This window comes from Falco peregrinus, chromosome 11 (assembly GCF_023634155.1).
Source record: "Falco peregrinus isolate bFalPer1 chromosome 11, bFalPer1.pri, whole genome shotgun sequence".
Lineage (NCBI taxonomy): Eukaryota > Metazoa > Chordata > Aves > Falconiformes > Falconidae > Falco > Falco peregrinus.
The window spans coordinates 16,893,892-16,914,442 of NC_073731.1; the positions used below are offsets into that span (position 1 = coordinate 16,893,892).

The 20,551-nt window shown below is 43.6% G+C and overlaps 1 protein-coding gene across 2 annotated transcripts in view; it reads right to left on the minus strand.

Annotated features, from left to right (window-relative positions):
• The window catches only part of SOCS5 (suppressor of cytokine signaling 5), a 35,545-nt gene extending 19,369 nt beyond the window's left edge, over positions 1–16,176 (minus strand). Inside the window, exon 1 of one of the 2 annotated variants that reach the window (XR_008749222.1) lies at positions 15,745–16,176. The gene's annotated coding sequence lies outside the window, so the exon portion shown is untranslated. The remainder of the gene's footprint in view (positions 1–15,744) is intronic. The other variant, XM_055816348.1, reaches the window with a different exon arrangement.
• Between the last annotated feature and the right edge of the window lie 4,375 nt (positions 16,177–20,551).

Consider the following 20,551-nt stretch of genomic DNA (forward strand, 5'->3'; position numbering starts at 1 on the left):
CCCACAGGATAAGAATTTTCTGAGAAAAAAAATGTACGTTCTTGGTTAGCTCCTAAAGTCTTCTGAAAATATACAAATGCTTTGCCTTGTGACGCCCTCTATCTAGTCCTAAAGCTGACTCCAGTTTTCACTAAGGATTGTCGTACCACGACCTGGTCATAGATCAATAACCCACTGGTTAGCTTATGTGCATTCCTATTAATCAACAGGAAAATGGCTTATCTGAAAAAGGCAACTCACTAACCTGTGACACCACTGTAATACCCCCACACAACAGCTCATTCAGTACTGAAAAGTTGCTAAATGTCTATGGGCTCCTATCTGGTAGGGGTAAGTATAAGGAATATATAGGTGTATGCAGGAACTCCAGGAAGATGCAGCAAAGGAACGCACTAGCAAAATTAATCTTTACCACAGCACTACCAGCTGCATGAGACTAATAAAACAAATAGTCCTCTTTTGCCCTTGATCAGAACTACGGAACCAAAGAGTCAGTTGCATGAACGGTTTAAGAGACTGCATTTCATGCAGAGTTTGCAGCACCACATGAAACTGAGTAAACCTGAATCAGGCGATTATTACTGGATGATGAACATTTCAGAGAGCAGGTATTTAAAAAAAAACACCAAAACCCAGTAACAACAACAAAACCCAACATAAAATGGACTACATAAAACCAAACAAACCCCCAAACACAATGGGGACAACGTGAGTGAGTGATGCTATTTCATCATATCAGCTTCAGATCATAATTTACCATCCCCTGCACAAAAGGAACAGAATAGCACAGGTCTTTCTAGGGTGTCTCTCATTAACAGATTTTAGCCATAGCCAGGGCATCCGAAGGGTGATAGTCCATGATAACTAACCTACCATTGCTTTGCTGCTATTAAAAGGGATATTCCTGCTTCCCTTGCATCCCTTTGCATCAGTTCCAACACTCATCTAACCTCTATTTTCCACTATAAGCTAATTAATGGAACCACCAAACAGCACTTCAGCTAGGAAAAAGAAGCCAGAAGAGGCAGTGACAGCACGAGAGTAGGAGAAGAGAGAAAGGGAGAAGAACCACCTCTACCAGCAGCAGCAAGCTGTTAACACTGGTTTAGCCATTTCTGTGAAACCCCATTCTTTAATGTCAAACCAGATCTCCTTATACGAGGAAAGACATTTTATTAAATGAAAGATCAGATGAAAGTCATACTTGTGCAGCAAAATGATGAAATGAAGCCTTGAGACCAAGATTCATCTAGAAAAATACTGTACATTTTCAAAGATCCAGGATTTTATAATTTATTACCATCACCTAACACCTCCCATTATTAGACCATGTTCAGTGGCTTTCAGATTTGGTCTGAATTTTACAGGCTGGGTAGCTACCTAACACAGTTCTTCAAAGTTGAAGTTATTGTAGGAATACTGTCCAAAAAAGTTACATTCCAGCTGTCTTAAAAAAAAACCAAAAAACCAAAACCAAACACCATCAACAAAACCTTCTCATCCTAAAAATTCAGGACGTGTGGACTTGGCTCAGTTTGGAACTCCTGAAGAAAAAAACCTTTCGGTTCATTGTCTCAGTAGTCCTTCCAGATTTTATCTGTTAAGGTCTCTAAAAAAACAAAATCAGATTGAGCTTTTCTGGATGACTGTCACAGCAATCAGTACTGACCAAATGTGTATACCCTACTCATACGAAGTGATTGAGTACATTCCCTACAACCCACAATTACACATTAATATGACAAGTGGCATCCTTGTTATGCTTAGAAGTAACATATCTGTTCACATACAGAAGAAGCCAAGCTTTAGCCCACTATGGAAACCTCACCTTCTCTGCAAAAAGTCTTAACAAGGTCAAAGTCAGTCAAGAATACAGATTCTCGAGGTACTGTGGAGATGATGGGACAGAAAAGGAGAAGGGAGCTGACATGCATCAGGACTGTCTCACTGAGATTTCCCACCTGGCTTTGTGCCGTAAGATCCCCCCCTCAACTGCCTAATTAACCAGGGACAATTCTGGTTCCCAGCTTACTGCAGTCCAGAGACGTACTTGAAAGAAAAATCCTGCTGAGTACACAGAGTGCAAACAGGCTCCTGGGAATTCCACAAAGAAATGTTGTCACATCCAGATGACAATTTTTTCAAAAACAGAATTGCCTCCATTTTGGCAGATTTTCATGTAAAATTAAAACATTACAGCTCAGCCAGAGGCCACCCACTGACAAATTTCAAGTAGATGTTCCAGTTCAGAGGTGCACTACAATATTTCAAAGAGACTGCCATAAAAAAATGGCACAGACAATTATTCTAGTTTTGTTTCGGAAAACAGATGAAAAATTTTGGCTGAAAGCTTTAAACAAAATTAAACTCAAGGCAAAGAGAAGGCTTAAAGTATTTCAGTCCAAAAGATTAGAGTTCAGCGAAGTTATAAACAACTGAATACAGCATCTCTTAAAAATTTTCTAACACTTCCTATTATCTATGGATGTAAGGGATGAAGGAAGAACACCAGTGGTAACAATGACTCATGTGTGAACTCCCATTCTCACTTACGCAGCAATGCACTTTGCTACAGAAGTTTACAGCTGCGCAACAAAATAGGACACTTTGTCAATGATACAGAATCACAACTATTCAGATTGTCCATTACGAGGCTGCACACTGATGGGTGAACAACTAGATGCTCTCAGAGCTATTTGTATAATGGCCAATGTCAGGTTCAGTGAAATGACAGAGCAAACAAATAAAATGCAAAACTATCTGCCTTTCTAAAAATTCTAACTATTTGATTACTCATTGAGACCAGGTAACACTAACAGTCTATGCCATCCTGTTTTCTCCAGAAAACATTGCATGAAAGGCAAATCAAAGTGACCTTTGCAAGCCTCAAGAGATGTTACACTCAACCGGAAGGCTTCACAGCCTTGATCTTGTACATTATACTCCATCTGAAGAGTACCGAGTGGAGGCAGTGAACAAGAAAGTGAAGCACCATGGACATAAAGACAATGTTCTCTTAAGTTACTCCTGAAAATCGAGGACTTTTAGGTCCCTGGTAAGCAGGAGCTAGAGTCCACAAAGACTAGGTAAGACCCCTCAAAGAGTCTGAAGAGAAGCACCACCTCAACAGTAAGAAAACACAATGAGCAGGAGAGATTTTATTCACTCTTCTGACTCTCTTCCAAGCAGTCCTGGACATTCTGTTTAACCTCAAATCATATATAAATAAAAACAGAAACAGCCATGGCTGCTAACTCTTTACATCATGTTACCATTGTTCAGCTCCCACTACGGGAAATTAAAGCTATCTCAGGTACCACGAGAGGAGCACTACACGCAGCTAGCCTAAAACTGGAGTGCCTGTGAATACAGCTACACCTGCTCCAAAGTCATACCTGTGTCTGAACACTGGCTGCTTGTTGTTGGGGTTTTGTTTGTTTTATAGAACAGACTATTACATTTGAAAGGGGCGATCATCTCGTACAACTGCCTGACCAATTCAGGGCTGACCAAAAGTTAAAGCATGTTATTAAAGGCATTGTCCAAATGCCTCTTACACACTGACAGGCTTGGCGCATTAACTACCTCTCTAGGAAGCCTCTTCCAGTTGTTTGACCACTCTCTCGGGAAAGAAATGCTTCCTAACGTCCAGTCTAAACCCCCCCAGCACAGCTCTGAACAATTCCCACACATCCTATCACTGGACCCCAGGGAACAGAGATCAGCAGCTCCCCTCCACTTGCCTTCCTCAGGAAGCTGCAGAGAGCAACGGGGTTGCCCCTCAGCCTTTTTTTCTCCAAACTAGACAGGCCCAAAGTCCTTAGCTGCTCCCCATAGGACATGCCTTCCAGCCCTTTCACCAGCTTTGTTGTCCTCCTCAGGACACACTGAAGGACTCTAATGTGTTCCCCCAACAACAGACTTCCATGGCCATATGTCCTTGCTACCTCTCGAGAGGGAAGGAAGATGCAAATGCTGCAATTATTCTTTTTACAGCACCACCTGGTTGGCACCACATCGCAGCCCAGGGATTGCACACAACTGTTTCCACCACCACCAGTGGTTGTGCTACTACTGACACGCTGTAAGCTTCAGCTCTGCAGAGTCCAGACACACAGAACTTGATTTCACCTCAGTCTACAATACACTCCTTCGCTGCTGCTCCTCACCAAGAGGCTCCAGTCCCATCTTTTTTACGTGCGCTCCCGTATGACAACCAAAGTACATGAATACAGTTTACTCCTATCTACTTAATTCCTGCACATATAGAATAGGTATGCTTGCAAAGCCTTCTGAGTAGCAATTTTCTGCGTGCATTTTTTTGAGCCCCAGGCTTAGCTCCTGCATAGAGGCATTTAACTGCCTATGCTGCCTTGAACGTTGGAAGTACAATCACTTCCCATTAGAGCTAAATACATGGTTCAACTCCAAAATTAGTAAAAAGATTATGAAATACACATGCAAAGCTAAGTGAGTAGAAAACAAGAATCAGAAGCACTGGATTCATCTATGCTTAAGGGATTTGCAAACACTGCTGTATCAGTAGGCTTATCTAGTATGATTTTTGTAACAGAGAGGTAGCTTTGTACATTGACTTTTTTCGTCCCCATTTGGCTTCCATCGCTGTCCCAAATCAAAGACTAGAATTTTTGCCAATGTAGCTGTACTGTAACACCACCATAACTCCAGCTGTATGCAAACCATGAGGGTTTCTGACAGCACAGTAACGACAGCTAAGATTACTCTTCCATGCTAATAACAAACTCAGTTACATTTCCAAAGTGTTTCTCTCTAGATCATTCCTTATACCAGTACTATGGTGTTTTTATAAAAGAAAAGTGCATACTGAGCATCAGAAAAATTTACAGGCATTAATGAAACCACAGAACTAAACAGAAGACACATATCAGCTGAATACCATTACACACTATTCAAGGACTAACATACGTCATCCTGCTGCCACAGAGCACCACCACTGTTGCCTCCTTGGCCCCTCCAGGATGCTAAAGGAATGTGCATAAACTAGTTAGGCAGAAGATAATTAATGCTGTTAGGTATGTCATCCATGATATCAGCATACTTAAACAACTGTTAACTTACTGCCCTCTCTGAATTCAGAGTAAGTTGAAAAAAGACAGGGTACCATGCTTTAGAGATGACAACCCCACTGTTGGCAGGAAGCTAGGAGACAGCAGGCTTTAAAAACACCTTGACATCAACTGGCTTTAAGAGTGAAAATTAAAAAGCTTCCAGAAAACTGCTATTTTACAAGTAAGCTGTACCCCAATAACTTTCTCACTGAATTAAATCAGTTTTATACTTTCTTGAGCAACAGCTCTAAATAGGTCTACCAATTACCTAGGTAACAGAGTTTTCAAAACCTTACTAGCACCTACTCCTATGTTTGCCTTTGGCAGAAAAAAAGTTTTTGACTCATTTTTATGTTCAATTAATCCACAGTCACATTCTTCATAGAAAGACTGCTGGAAAACCTCAACTTGCTGGAAACAGTAACTATAATTACTGACCCTCTTCAAATAAGCCAAAATTAAATTGCAAAGTAGATTTTTTGGCATTAGAGCTGTAACTTAATGGTACAAAGAAAAGCAAGTCTGTGAGTAACAGAAAAAACCAAGCCCAATATTTGTGAGAACTCGGAAAATGAGATACAAGCAGTGAGTTCACAGGAAAAAGTTGAGAATGGACCTTGAACAAGACTAGCCTCTTTCTAGATTTGTACTGCATAACAAAAAGGGCAGAACTATTTCTTTGCACATCTTTGCTGTATCAAACTTCTGTCAAACAAAGCATTAATGTTAAAAAAAGAGGAATATAGTTTTATCAAATTTCATAGTAATGAACAAGTTGTAAACCACAGCTGTATGGCATTTTATCTCCTTACATAACAATATTCTCTTTTGCCCACAATTTTCAGGTTTGCTTTACTCGCTGATCTCTGGGATTGTGAGGAAAGAAAAAAAATAATCTTAATGCCTCTATATTTCTCAGGAAAATAGAAAATGCCAATGCAAGTGTCCCATTAAGAACCTTGTGTGACATTACACCTGTCTGTCAATGAAACTGGCAAAGTACAGGGATGACCTACCACGCGTAGATATACTATTAGTATACCACGTTAGCTTGACTAGCATTGAGATGATTGGCTTATGCTACAAAATTGATTAATCTCTCATATTTGACTGAAGTTTAAAAACTGTTATAGAATTCATGGGCTATGTAGATCTTTTGCAGTCTTTCTTTTACACAGTCATAATAAGGGAAATATTTGCATAACAAAAAACCCAAATTCATAATATTATAATTTTTGAGCCTATAAGGAAGAATTTATAGGACTAACACTAGTCATATCTTAAGAACTATTTATACAATAAGTCTAACTGCAAATCTTCAGCTTATCTATTGTCATCTATGATGCTCAGGGAGACTATTTTCTACCAAAATAAACCAACGGTATTGATGAAAACAGGGCTGTGTCTGGAGCTTACTACTAACAACGATTTCCAAATATCAGTTAAATATAGACAGCCTCAGAAAGACAACTGAAGATGCATTACTATGCAAATTTTTTCCATTCTTAAAACTGTGATCAAAACCAGTTGCAAAAAAGCCAAACAGCACCCACCATTAAAAAAACCAAATGAACAAAAAAAAAACCAAACAACCCCAAACCAACAAAAACCCCAAACAGTGATAAACAGATGTGAGGAAGAGACAAACCAAAAAATGCACAAAAGATGGGAGATTTCAAACTTTCAGACCACTTAAGAGTTAGCCCCTAGAAGCTGGCTTCTAGACCTAGTTCTGGAAACAAGTTTAATCAACAAAATTCAGTTTTGCTTCAATTACATACATTACTATACATACAGTGAACAAAATGTTTTTCCAAAACCACATGCCATGCTGAATCTATGTCCAAACCTTAATCTAAAATAGAAGATGACTACTACTTTTTCAGACACAAATTACTGGTCTGGACCTTATGACCCCTAACCTCATTTATTCTGTTCACAATTGTTAGACAAGTATCAAAATAGAAAAATTGTTCAATGCAGCGGTCATCAGTCATCCACATAAGCAACTCTGAGCTATAGATGAGTGTAATTACTTGACAGTTTTGAACTTTAGTCACATTCCTTCTGACAAAAACACTGAAAATTCTTTAACAGATGCTTCACTCCGAAAGGAGTTTGGAAGAATAAAACCAGGTCATATGCATATAAGGACTAACAGTTCTACCAACAAAAACACTAAATCCTCTAACAGATGCTTCAGACCCCAAGGAATTTGAGCGGACAAAACCATATCACTTGCACATGAGAATTGACACTGGTCAACCCAGACTCTCAAGGCAAAGCAGTTTTCTCCCTTCTTACTGCACAACTGTTTCAGCATTTTAAATATTAAAACTTTTGTCAAGATCCCCGGATTTTCCCTTCAGAGTTGGGAAACAGTAGATCAGCAGGTCAATCTGAAAGAGTCCTTGTATTTACTCAAATAAATTTGCTAGGATACAATTCAATGGGCAATAAAAATACCTCTATATATAGACTACCATGTGGATTTACTGAACTTGCAAACATTTTAATTGAGACATGAAAGCACCACAGAAGACCATAAGATAAGTTATATTGGAATTGTCATGCTGGAGGACTAATTGCTAAGTTATCTTTATAGTAAAGAGCAAAAAATTATTTTCATCCTCAAAATAAGTGACTAGGAATTAGAAAAAAATCAGTATTTCTAAAATATGTTAAGCTTCCAGAATAAACATAGGTTTTCTTCAAATGTCCATTTCAAACATTCTCTTCTAAAGACAACTAAGTCAAAAGAAACCAACAATCACAATGCCATAATCCAAGATGGAACAGAATGTTGTTAATTGCAAAACAGGCTATAAGATAATGCTGCCAGCAAATACTAACAGGCAAATGATGTACTCCTGAAATACAGTAATGACATGTAACATAAGAACAACCCAGACCATCAAAGTGTACACCTAGAAAAAACCTGTCTGGCCAATACATGCTGCTCAGCAAAGAATAAAAAAAACAGGTGAAGTATTTATTAACATACCCCCAACACCCTCTCCCAGAGTCAGTACTTTGCATTTCAGGGCCTTAAACACAGAGACAGTACCTCTGCATTCTCCAAGATTGTATTATCAGAAATTTTAATCTCATAATGTTAATCTAAATTATTATGTATAATTTGTATTACATCTGTAAGAACAAGAGGTCTTGTTGTCAAATGTCTTGCTTCCATAAATAAGGCATCCGCATCTTAGGGACAATAATTATGAGGAACTTCTTCAGTAGATAAACTACATACATATTTGAAGATAAAGCTGGTCTGATACTGAAACTTTAAATCCAATTTATATCCAAATCTACCCAGCATTGTGACTATCTGTATTAAGGTCTTGACTTACTATTAATAAATAAATAAAAATAAAGCAAAAATCAAAGCTGACCATGTTTGCTGCCAAAGTGGTAAAGAATGTCAAATGCCCAGATGAGTTAAGCCACTGGGGCTGGCGAGAACTTGCAGAAATACCTGGTGAGATCTTGGCAGCAGAAACTTTGCTCGCTGGTTTCAAGAGACTTTTCTTACATTAAAGGTGTGGCTAGATGAGACGGACTCCAGAGAGAACAAGTCACTGCAGTCTGAAGGGACAACGCTACACCATCACCCGCTGTCCTGCACCCCCTCGTGCCAGCACACCCCAGCCCGCTGTCAGGCCAATGCCAGCACTCGGCGTTGGTCTCCCTCAACAACCATTACCGACTAACCCTGAAGAAAAAGGATAACATCGTGGATTAAACAAACTGGTTGACTGGTTGAAATTGAGAAACTGTGTCAAAGAATCTGGGGACTCCAAATGCATAATAACGCAGGTACAATTTAGGACAGGTCAGACAGAAGCTTTATTAACTATGATAACAGTGAGGGAACATTAACAGCATCTCTCTGGGTTCTCTGCCAAGTGATCACAGAGACCCAACCTATATACTATTTCAGAAAAAGGAAAAAGGCAAGGAAAAAAAAATAAATCATTTAAACGTTAACAAAACCAGGTACCCAGCCCTGGAAGCGATGGACTCCTCAAGTCCCTTGCTAAACAGCCACAATTCTAATGAGGACTCAAGCAGTAATGTGACAATATGGAGAGATGGCTCTTAGTGGAGCCCATAAGAGTGGCACAGCCACCCAGTATTACCCTAGCTCAGATGTCAGGAGTTGGAAACAATCACAAGACTTTTACTTGAAAGGAATACTCTTTTTAGTACAGATAACCTTTTAGCCAGACCTCTCAGTCTTAAGTATTAATAATTTTACCACCACAACTGTCTGGCAGCTTAAAAATACATAGTTATTTTCCTCTTCCAAGCCCTGAGTAAGGCCAATGAATGAGAAATGAGATCAACCAAATCTGAAAGACACAAGCGAATAGAAATTTCAACTTATTGAGCAAATTTTTAAATAGAAAATGTGTTTTGATAAAATTGCTGGTTTAACTACTCATCCAGCACATCTGAAGTAATAAACTACACACCAATTTTAAAATGCTATTTGTGTATTTAATTGAATTCCACTTTCTATTCACATGAGGTTTAACATGTTTAAAAAAAAGGTATGTAATTCACCATTCCCCAACAGAAATGTGAAAATTAAAGATCTAAAAAAACAAAGCATCAGCTAAGCAGTGGAAGTGTTTAACCAAATCTATCACACAGAGATTTCAGTCAACTGCAGATTAAAGATAATATGCAGTCTAAAATTAATTCACTTTATCCGCATGCTACTTCAAAAGAGTAAGAGACCTCTTACTGCACTAGTGGAATGATTAAAATACTTCCTTCTTCACAGAGGCCAAATGTAAAAGCTCTCTGAATACAAAGTTTAGTAATGGGTGCTTTTTCCATAAGCGAGTCAGTAAATCAGACTCTGCTGCACAGGCCTTACTGCAAAACCAAAAACCTAATATGAAAGCAGATGTACCTAAGCGGACAGAATTCAAGGTATCTTGCAGATGGAAGCCTAGCCTTCTTTTCAAGAAACAGGATACCTGCAGGCCTGCCCTATTAAACATGCTCATCCTTAGCTAGACAAGTTCCATGAAGAAAAAAATTAAGTCAAACTGGCATAAGCAATCACTACAACCTAAACTTTTGTTATTAAAGGCCAAATATTCCAAGATACTATCTTGATCGGGTTTTATCACAGCCTTGATCAAACCTAATTCATTCAACTGCAGTCTCTGAGTCTCTACTAGCCTAACGGAAACATGTCAAAGGTGCTAAGTGCCAGAACTTTTTATCCCAGAATTAGAATTCTTAATCCTGTGGCTAACATTTGGGCCTTGAGCAATGAGGCCCAAATGATTTAATCTGGGAGCCAGGCTGACAATTGAATTAATATCAGAATCCATTCTTTGGAGGAGGAACAAAAATGTTATCAGATCTAGTACTGCAGAAAAAAATATTTTCTATTAGTTCAACTGCACTTAAAATTTTTAAACAATCTTTTAAATTTCACCTCTGTAAATGTACTCTAATCAGAAATTGCTGAAGCACTTCTAAACACTGTAAAAGCTTCTGCCTTTAAGAAACTGGTGCCTGGCGTAAGCATTACAATATGTATTGCAATGCCACAATATTCTAAGAATGTTCCACGCATCTTCAACAATGAGAATATTTATTATAAAAAACCTTGAGTTTACGAAAGGGATCTTATGCACTGCACTGATTTTTTTCTTATTCTGCTACAGCAAAAAGAAAAGCAAATTCCTGACCTCTTTGATTCTTCGACTACTGTAGAGACCTAAACTTTCACAAAAAAAGGACTAGTGGTTTAAATACTTCAACTGATAACACAATACATAACCAAGTAGTACAGCTAACCAGAAACACACCGTATATGGCTACATAAAGAAAATACTTCAGAGTCCTCAAGAAGTATTACTTATCTGGGAAGCCTCCATCTCCCCCCTCCTCCTTATCCCAATCTCTCAGATAGGCTTTAAATGTTTTGCAGCTGTCCAACATTAAGGCTGAAGAATTCAACAACCACGACTGTGTAAAAGCACAGGGCAAAAAGCAACTACCATGTTATCCAGGAATTTGGGACCAGTTACAGATCCAGAAAAGGTTCCTGACTGCAAACTTCTTTAACAAAATCTGGGTAAGGTCCCAAGAGCAGATAAACCTGTAAAATTATTCTTTCTTCCTTCCAGATAATTCTTCAAAGGAGTTTCTACCATATAAACTAGTGCAGACTATGCATAACTGCATTGAGTTTTAGCCAACCTCTCACAGCCAAAAATATCAACCACCACCACTGCACACATTTTCTTACTGAGATTTTCAGAAGGTCTGCATAATCTTATAACCGTGAAGTTAGCGAGCCATTTCATATTTCCTGAAACTAAACTGCACATTAGATGATTCACCAATTAGTGTATTCATGAAGCTTTAAAAAGCAATCAAAATTTCATTTTTTTTGTTGAAAAATTTAACAGAGATGTCCAGCTGTATGCATGGAGAGAGCATGTGGGCTTTTCTCCTTTATTTAACTTAACTAACAGCTATGTTAGCTGGTGAAAAATATTCAGTGTGTCAGAGTTAATTTATAGAGCTGACAAAGTATAAGGGCTCCAGAAGGTATAGCATACATTTACTAAATTTTAAATACAATATTTTAACTAGATATAGCTCGGAGATTAAAATAAGCTGTCCAACAACCAAACCACACAAACATACAATGTTTCAGGGCACTTATTCAATGGAGCAATTGCATGTTTGTTTCAAACTAATACATACGTTGACAGTATCAGAAAAGCCAATAATCCTTCTGACCCCAAACCCCATGAATCAGCCCACACTTATTTATAACTAGGTAGACATCTTTAGAAGACAGCAGGGATCTCAGTACAGTGCAGGCCATGATCAGATGGAGGGGAGCTGGAGATGCATATTGCTCAACACAACCAAACCTTGTAGTCTTAATGAAGCCTCTAGGCATAAATACCACAACATAATACTAAGTGCTAATTTCCCCTTACAGGTTGAAGAAACTACCAAAACATAGCTCTTGGGGAAACAAGAGGCAAGGAAATCAGCCTAAAAATAGACAGCTACTCAAGAATTACTTAACTATAGTTACATATATAGAAGAATAACTTCCAATACTTCGGAATCTGAATCAGTATTTTAGGAGTTTATGGCGAAGCCTTTACGTCAAAACTTCTTTCATTCTACAAAGTCAGGAATGTACATTTTAGCGAAGAAAAAAGGTATGCTCTTTAGATTTTACATTTGTTTTCACAACTAGTAGCAGTAATGAAACATCACCACTTTAACTAAATCTTAAGACTAGATAAATCTACTCTATGAAAGTTACATGGAGTCACCTGAATCCATGAAGTATCTACCAAAAGCTGATATATTTAGCAACAGGCTATCACAGGACAAGGTGGTTTACAAATTTTACAAATATTAACAGCAATCAGCGCTACCCTTTGATTAGACTGAAATACATTTCTCTCAACTTTACAGATAATTAATGAGACCAGAAAAATGCACGTTATACCATCTTGGGTTATTAGTCCATCAGGGAAATACGTGAATTGCCACATCAAATGTGATGAATGGTCCTCCCAGAACCCTGCTGCAGAGTGACAGGTTTCAGATGTTTCATAACATTAAACCTCCCCCCCCCAACTTTCTAATTGAACACAGTTGATTTCAAATCCCTTCCGTCAGCTCTCTCTTTCTTAGATGTACCTGCCATCATTACAAGAGCAATAGAAGAGAAATTCTAGATATTCCTCCAAGGACTAACCTAGCCATTTTTCCAATGCTGTCACACATATGAAGTCACGTCAAGCTATTGCATGCCACCCAGCTGTCCAAATTCACTAGTTGTTGTATTGCTAATGCAATTCTGAAACCAGAGCAGATGCAAGACATCCAGACCGACTGGAAAACTCAGAACAGATTTCAGCAGCTCAGTCTATCAGGTCTCAAAATTGTTTTGCCTAGTCTTTTTTGTAGTTTGCTTTGGACTGACAAAGAATGCAACCTAAAAGTATAGCTGATTCACTCTGCCATAGTGACTAATGTACAAAATCCACAAAAAAGACAAAACTAGACCTGTTCTGACAGAGACCCTATTGCTTTGATACCAGGTCCACTTCAATATCTTGGTTTGCAGATTGACAGCTGAATGAATGAGGAGGTTAACTTGGAAACTTGCCTTCTTTCAGCATGTCACTGTAGCAACTTCATCAACTGGGGATATTCAAGGTAACAGGGGTTATGTCGAGGCTGAAGGCCGCAAGACATCTTCAGTGGGAAGCCTTTAATAGCACAAACCTGTACAACACAAGATCTTGAGCTGTGTGAACCACACCTCAACATTTCTACGCTTGCAACAGAATTTAACTACAAAATTGCCTTAATGTCATCCGTAGGCACAGTGGCCCATGAGAGATTTGAACTCAGCATAAAAGTTACGAGGTCTGAGTAAGGCAAACGGCATTTGGGGGCTATGATGTACTCCATGGTCATTACCTAGTGACACAACCCCAACTTCCCTTCCTGAAATAAGACTTATGAAAGGACACTCCATCCTTCTCAATAATTTGTGGGACTCAAAACTTCCGACACCCATAAATTACTACCTCCATGTTGCACAAATATACTTTGTGGAGTAGAACGGGACTAAAAAGTCTCTTTTGAAAAATACTGTATCTTGGAGTAACTTCCCTAAACTGAAGTTAACCAGGTTTACATGTAAGGAAATTAGGAATTACACCCTCATTGTATAATCCCATAATAAAAATAAAAGCACTTCTAGAAAAGAAGGTCACACTAAAGGGTCCAGCAACTGAACAATTTCCTTCTAGTACTGGGCCTTAACTCATACGATAATAACAAAATTATTAAAGTAAAACGATTCTAAAACTACATCTTAAATGGTAACACGCTTGAAACCTAGTAAAATACATACTGTGGTACTTGCAACCACAGAAGGGTCTTTTCTGCCATTCACTCAGTAGTGGGAGGGGGTGAGGGGCAAGTGCCCTGAAATGTAATTGCTCATCTCTAAGGAAAGTTTAGGTTTTAAAAAAAATTACACAGAAGATGTTAAGGTAAAGTAAAAACTCAAGAAAACAGAACATTCAAATCTATTTGAAGTATTTGAAGCATTCAGATAGTCATGAAAAGGCAGTTTTCATGCTCAATGGTTTAAACCCACAAAAAACCTGTCAAGATTTTCACTCTATATCCAATGCATACTTAATTCCCCTGTCTTCTGAAGGATGCAGATCAATTTGAAATTATATCCAGTCAACTTCCATGCAAACTGATGCAACATACTTATTTCTCAATAAGGTTATATAAATGAAAGCTTCAGTAGTACTTTCCATTCATAGCATCTCCCCGCAAACTGTTAGTTCACTTGGGCCACATCTATACCCAAAATATTTTCTTGTTATGGGAATATACTGCACCAACAAAAGCACTCCTGAAGCTGTTGCAAATTACGTGAGAAAAGGCACACCTTTACTGAACTCACAACCAATACCAGAATAAGCTTCAGTGGAAAAGCACTGTATTTGTCACAAGAAGGTATGTGTTGCACGTTCAGGGATCATACCTCACACCATGGGATATGGGTACCCCGTATGATGAGCAGCCTAAAATTTGTAGCTTACAACCATAACCACATTGCAGAAAACTTCCAACAAGCTTGAGGAAGGGGTTGGGGTGTGTGCATGCCTTCTGTGAGCATTCAGGGAATGGAAGCACAACTACTGTACATGCTGCGTTCATAAGAATACGTGATCAGATGATACAGAAACCCGATGAAACAAACATATCAGAGGCAGAAATGTATTTCAGGGGATTAAGCTATTGTGATCCAGTGCTAGTGTCGAATTACAGAGTTAACAACAGCAGAAATAACGCGATTTACTGCTTCTACGGTTCCAAGAAGCCATTCATAACTTTAAGCTGCATATGAAGACGACTTCCAAACTTTTACGAGCACTTCCCAGGAGAGCTGCCTGACGAGTAACGTCCCAGCCCCGCGGAAGGGGTTAACGCTAGGCTGTGTGCCCCGAAGACCTGAACGGCAATTTTGCAAGTGCGATTTCCACACGGACAGACGTGCGTGCAAGCCCAGCTCCGGGGGACCGCCGGCCCCTGCTCCCGCTCCCGCACCAGCCCCAGCACTAACCCGGCCGCCCGGCGGGGCCGTCCCGCCGCCGCCCGACACGGGGCACCCCCGGCCGAACGCCTCGGCCGCCGGCACCGAGCTCGGGCTGGGGCAGGTCGAGCCCCCAGCCCCGGGCTTCGCTGCCGCCGCCCGCCCCGGCTTCCCCCGCCTCCCGCAGAAGCGGGCCGGGACCGAGCGGACCTGACACCCCCCCCACCACCGCCCCGGGGCGGCCTTCTCCCCCGCGGGCACCCCGCTGCGCCCCGGCCGAGCCCTCCCCCTCCCGCTCGCCCGGCCCCGGCCCTTCCCCCGGCTCCCTCGGGCGCTGGCCGCCCGCGGCCGGGAGACGGCGGCAGCTCCCCGCCACCCTCAGGGACCCGCGGCCTCGGCGGGCGGCAGCGGGGCCGCGGCAGCGGTGGGGAGCGGCCGCCTCCCGCCGCCGGGGGGCGAGCGGCGCAGGTCCCGTCCGCCGAGCCGGAGCCCCGGCCGGGAGGCACCTACCGCTGCGCGGCGGCGGGGACAGCGACGCCTCAGCGCCGTCCCGGCGGCCCCAACGGCCGCAGCATCCTCCGCCGCCCCGCCCGGGCCCGCCGCCTGCCGCTCGGCGCGGACGGAGCGATTCAGCGGAGCCCCCTCCCCGGCCCCCCTCCGCCGAATGGAAAATAGTTCCCCGGGCCCTGGAGCGGAGAGAGCGGGAGCGACACCTCTCTAGCCAATGAGAGCAGGCCTGGGCCTTGGCAGCGCCAATGCGAGCGGCGGACTGGCTGAGGCGGGGCATCGCCCAGCCTACCGGGCCGCAGTATTCGGACTGACCCGCTAGGCTGTCCCCGGAGAGCCTCCATTGACAACCATCTTGGAGTCGGGCACGATGCCCAATCTGGGAAGGGGCTCACCGGCGGCCATTTTGGGTTCGGGCGAGGGCCGTGGGGAAGGGCTGGGTCACGTGGAGGGGGCCGACGGGAGGAAGCGGCGGGGGAGGGGGCTGCGGCGGCCAGCGGGGTGCGGGGAGGTGGGGTGGGGGGTCGGGCGGGGCCGGGGGTGGCGGCGGCGGTTCCGCTCGGCACTGCCCCGGCATGCGGGGCCGCAGCGCGGCTGGGCCGCTCCAGCAGCGCGCAGGAGCCGCAGTCGGGTCGCGGTTCACCCGTGACGCTCGGCGTTGGAGCAGGAACGGCGGGAGCCGCCCCCGGCGCTTCTCCCCGGAGCGGAGGCCGGGCGGCTCCCCTCGGGCGCCGGTGAGGACGTGCCCGGCCGCCCCGGCCTTGCGGGACAGCCCCCCGCACCGCTCCGGCCCCCCGGGCGCTGGCTCCCCTCGCTCGGCCTCCGGCGGGCCCGGGACGGGCCGCTGCCTCGCACCGGTGGCCCCGCGGCCTTTAGGAAATGGTCGGAGCAGCTCCGCAGCGTGCTCCCGGCGCGTATTTTTGGGTTTTTGTAAAGACATGGCTCATGGCTGACACACCTGCTGTGGCAGCTGCCCGCCTAGGTAATGCCTCCAGCGGCGCTGGCGTTGTACTTGGAAGTCAGACGGTCCTTGCAGGCAGAAGGGACTAGTGCAGTCTGACAGGCAGGGGCTCCTGAGGGCCTGTGGGCATTGCTGGAAGGGAGCAATACCCCATCCAAACCAGTTTCCCTTCTGTATAATGGGGAGCAAATTCATTGCTTGGCTAAAGTATGGATGAAGTCCATTTGATCGCATCAGACAAAGGAATCGCTCCTCGCTGCACCAGTACGAAAAGATAACTTGGTGTTCCAAGTACCAGAGCGCACCTCATCTTTTTGGATCTAGCTGACAAACTGGGATGCTATACAGTACGGAGGGTGGACAGTTAGGTGGGAAAGAAATGGTTAGCTCGTCAGGCTCAGAGGGTAGGGGTCAATGGGTTGCACTCTGCTGGAGTAGCAAGCAAGAGTATCATGGGCCAGTTCTGTTTGACATCTATCTCGGTAACTTTTGAGGAGGAGATGGAGTGCCTGCTCATCACGTTTGCAGGTGATGCCAAAATGGGACAGTGGAAATGCTGGAGGCCACAGCTGCCATTCAGAGGGGTCTAGACTGATGGGAGGAATGGCCTGATGGGAAGTCTATGAAATTCAGCAAGGACAAATGCAAGGAGTTTCCAAAGTCCAGCACCTGGGAAGGAAGAGCTCTCCGCACAGTACAGGCTGGGGACTGGTGGGCTGGGGAGCAGCTTTGCAGAAAAGGATGGGGGTCTTGGTGGACAGCAAGTTGGCTGCAAGGAAGTCCTGTGTCCTGGCAGCAAAGGAGGCCAAGGTCATCCTGCGTTGTACCACCAGGAGCATAGCCAGTAGGCCAGGTAAAATGGTTATCTGTTTCTATTTAGCCACACGTAGAATAGCATGTCCAGTTTTGCATCCCCAAATGCAAGGAAAACTTCAACAAATTGTACCGAGTTCAGTGGATGCCACCAAGTTGTCCAGGCAAAGCTGCAGCACTTTCCCTGTAAGGAGAGGCTGAGGTAACAGGCCTCATTCAGCTTCAAGAAGAGGCAGCTTCAGAATACTTCTGCGTACAGAACCCAGCCTAGCATATATATTACCAGCAAAAACCCCAAAGATGAAATAATACACTGTATAAGCAATTCTGCACCTTGGAAGAGGATGAAAAATATAATGAAACATACATAATTGATGTTAGTTGCATTCAGAATGATACTGATGAAGCCAATGTGTGAATTTACATTTCTAGAACAGGGTAGCACTCATGAAGGATTCATGTGCACCCAGCACAGATGCAGCTAAATTGCCACTTGGCAGTCCCACATAAACAGTGCAAGAAAGAATGAGCCAATAAGTAGTAACAACAGGCAAAATAAATACAGAGCCAGCATAGCTGGGATCTAGTTAGTCTAACAGTTCAGCAAAGGGAAATGCAAAGTTCTGCACCTGGGAAGCCATGGCGCCAGGCCCCCGTACGTGCTGGGGGCTGACTGGCTGGAAAGCAGTTTTGCAGAGAAGGACCTGAGGGTCCTGGCGAGCACCAAGTTAAATATGAGCCAGCAGCGTGCCCTTGCCTCCGGAAAGGGTAACAGTACCCTGGGCTGCATTAGGAGTGTTGCCAGCAGGGAGGTCATCCTTCATCCTTCCCCTCTACTCGGCACGGGAGTACTGTGTCCAGTTCTGGGCTCCCCAGTACAAGAGAGATACGGAGTTACTGGAGAGAGTCCAGCAGAGGGCCGCTAAGATGATTAGAGGATTGGAGCTTCTCTCCTATGAAGAAAGGCTGGAAGAGCTGGAAGTGTTTAGCCTGGAGAAAAGAAGGCTCAGGGGATGTCATCAATTTATATAAATATCTGAAGGGAGGATGTAAAGACGACAGAGCCAGGCTCTTTACAGTAGTGCCCAGTGACAGGACCAGAGGAAATGGGCACAAACTGAAATACAGGATGTTGTGCCTGAACACCAGGAAACACTTTTTTCACAGTGAGGGTGACAAAGCACTGGAACAGGTTGCCCAGGGAGATTGTGGAGTCTCCATCCTTGGAAATACTCAGAAGCCATCTAGACATGGTCCTGGGCAGCAGGCTCTAGCTGATCCTGCATGATGGGGGGAGGCTGGTTGAGATGACCTCCAGAGGTCCCTTCTAACCTCTACCATTCTGTCATTCTGTAACATTTAATATCATCGTATCACCTGAGAGCTTTTGCTTCAAAAGCATCGCTTATCTTTGTGCTGGTTTTGGTTAGGATAGAGTTAATTTCCTTCATAGTAGCTAGTATGGGCTCTGTTTTGGATTTGTGCTGAAAACAGTGTTGATAATACAGGAATGTTTTCATTACTGCTGAGCAGTGCTTACAGAGCCAAAGCCTTCCCTGCTTCTCACACCCCCTGCCTCACACCACAAGGCTGGGGGGCACAAGAAGCTGGGAGGGGACACAGCAGGGACAGCTGACCCCAACTGGCCAAAGGGATATTCCATACCGTATGGCATCTTGCTCAGCGTATGCAGCTGGGGGAAGAGGAAAGAAAGGGGTGCATGTTCGGAGACAGTAGTAACTGAGTGGAGGGAAATAATCAATTGCTTTGTTCTTACTACCATATGTTTCATTTAGGGCATCTGATCATAGGGTGGAGGAAAAGAAAGAAAATAGGCTGATAGTTGCTATAAACAAGAAAAAAATTTCCTAATACCAGAAGAGCCAGGCTGTAGCCAGACCCCAGCAGGATGGAGGCTGTGCAAGTGCTGCTTATGATCCCCAGGCTTCACCAGCCTGACCCGCACAGCTGTGGGATCTACTTAGATTTTGGCATGAAGCATTGGTGCAAGGGACCAACAATGAGACCTCAAAGCTTGATGCTACTTGCTGTGGTATTTCTGTACTAATGTGTTGGTATAGACACCCTACAGAGCTGTATCAGTAAGACTTTGAGAAGGATATGAGAAAGCCACCCAACTGTGGATGCTCCAGACAATGAGGCTGCAATGAGTCTATTAAAAGAAATCAGATCACCTCCTTTCTCAGGATACACACACACCTTTGAATGCAAAGCAGTTCCCTGGGGAAGCATCTGGGCAATCCCATCTTTCATAAGGCGATTCATTTGCCTGATGGAGGGCAATGATCCATTCATTGTGGGAAAAGAAAGGGACACTGTGAGGAAACAGGGCTTGGAAGAAGGTGATCAGAGGCTGGAAACTGAGCAGGCTGCTACCTCCCACACTGGCCTGCTTTCATCTTCCAATGTTTATTTCCCGGGCACGCTGCCAGCTCCTGTGCGTGCTGCCAACAATGCAGTGCAGCACTGCTGGGTATGCCGTGCACAGTGTCCCCAGCCTGCCACTCCTGGGTGACACTGCCCGCTTTCTGTGCTATCAGCCACCGTGATTGCTTCACTGGCCCTGAGCTGCCACTCTCACTGCATTTCGTAGCCCAGCTCTGCCAGATCGTTGCTTCTCAGCTGCGCCCCTGACTGATCCTGGTTCTGCATGAAAAACTGCCTGACCCTGGCAAGCTCTGCAGCCCTGGCTCTGAGCACTTTCTCCCAGTCCCTTCTCCAGGGTTATCTTCTCTGCAACCTAGAACAACTTCGAGAAAGCAAATGTAGGCATATACCTTAAATAAAACTTTTTAATTCTAAATGGAGCTTCATAAAGTTTGATGTAGTTAGTGAAGGCGCGTGTTCTCCCCTCACTCCTAGCAGCAGCAGCAGTCAGATAGCAAAACTCAGTTAGCAGGAGTTGTCAGGAGTTGTAAAATCAAATTGTTCGGCAAAAGCAGAATAGCACCCTTTCAGTTCAGAAAAGAAGAACCTTTCAGCCTTCTCTGCAGACCCAGCATCCCTGGGCCCAGA